Genomic DNA, 946 nt, shown 5'->3' with positions numbered 1-946 from the left:
GATTTACATGTATTCCCCACCCCGATCCCCCCTCCCACCTCCCTCTCCACCCGATTCCTCTGGGTCTTCCCAGTGCACCAGGCCCGAGCACTTGTCTCATGCATCCCACCTGGGCTGGTGATCTGTTTCACCATAGATAGTATACATGCTGTTCTTTTGAAATATCCCACCCTCACATTCTCCCACAGAGTTCAAAAGTCTGTTCTGTATTTCTGTGTCTCTTTTTCTGTTTTGCATATAGGGTTATCGTTACCATCTTTCTAAATTCCATATATATGTGTTAGTATGCTGTAATGTTCTTTATCTTTCTGGTTTACTTCACTCTGTATAAGGGGCTCCAGTTTCATCCATCTCATTAGGACTGGTTCAAATGAATTCTTTTTAATGGCTGAGTAATATTCCACGGTGTATATGTACCACAGCTTCCTTATCCATTCATCTGCTGATGGGCATCTAGGTTGCTTCCATGTCCTGGCTATTATAAACAGTGCTGCGATGAACATTGGGGTGCACATGTCTCTTTCAGATCTGGTTTCCTCAGTGTGTATGCCCAGAAGTGGGATTGCTGGGTCATATGGCAGTTCTATTTCCAGTTTTTTAAGAAATCTCCACACTGTTCTCCATAGTGGCTGTACTAGTTTGCATTCCCACCAACAGTGTAAGAGGGTTCCCTTTCCTCCACACCCTCTGTAGCATTTATTGCTTGTAGACTTTTGGATAGCAGCCATCCTGACTGGCGTGTAATGGTACCTCATTGTGGTTTTGATTTGCATTTCTCTAATAATGAGTGATGTTGAGCAACTTTTCATGTGTTTGTTAGCCATCTGTATGTCTTCTTTGGAGACACCAAACTTTTGAAAAGGCAAGGCAATCTCCTTAGAATGAGGTAAGGCAAAAGATAAAGACTTTAAAGAGAGAGAGAGAGAGAGAGAGAGAGAGAGAGAGA

This window comes from Dama dama, chromosome X, assembly GCF_033118175.1.
Source record: "Dama dama isolate Ldn47 chromosome X, ASM3311817v1, whole genome shotgun sequence".
NCBI lineage: Eukaryota > Metazoa > Chordata > Mammalia > Artiodactyla > Cervidae > Dama > Dama dama.
The sequence above is the reverse complement of the archived record's forward strand: the minus strand, read 5'-3'. Positions refer to the sequence as shown.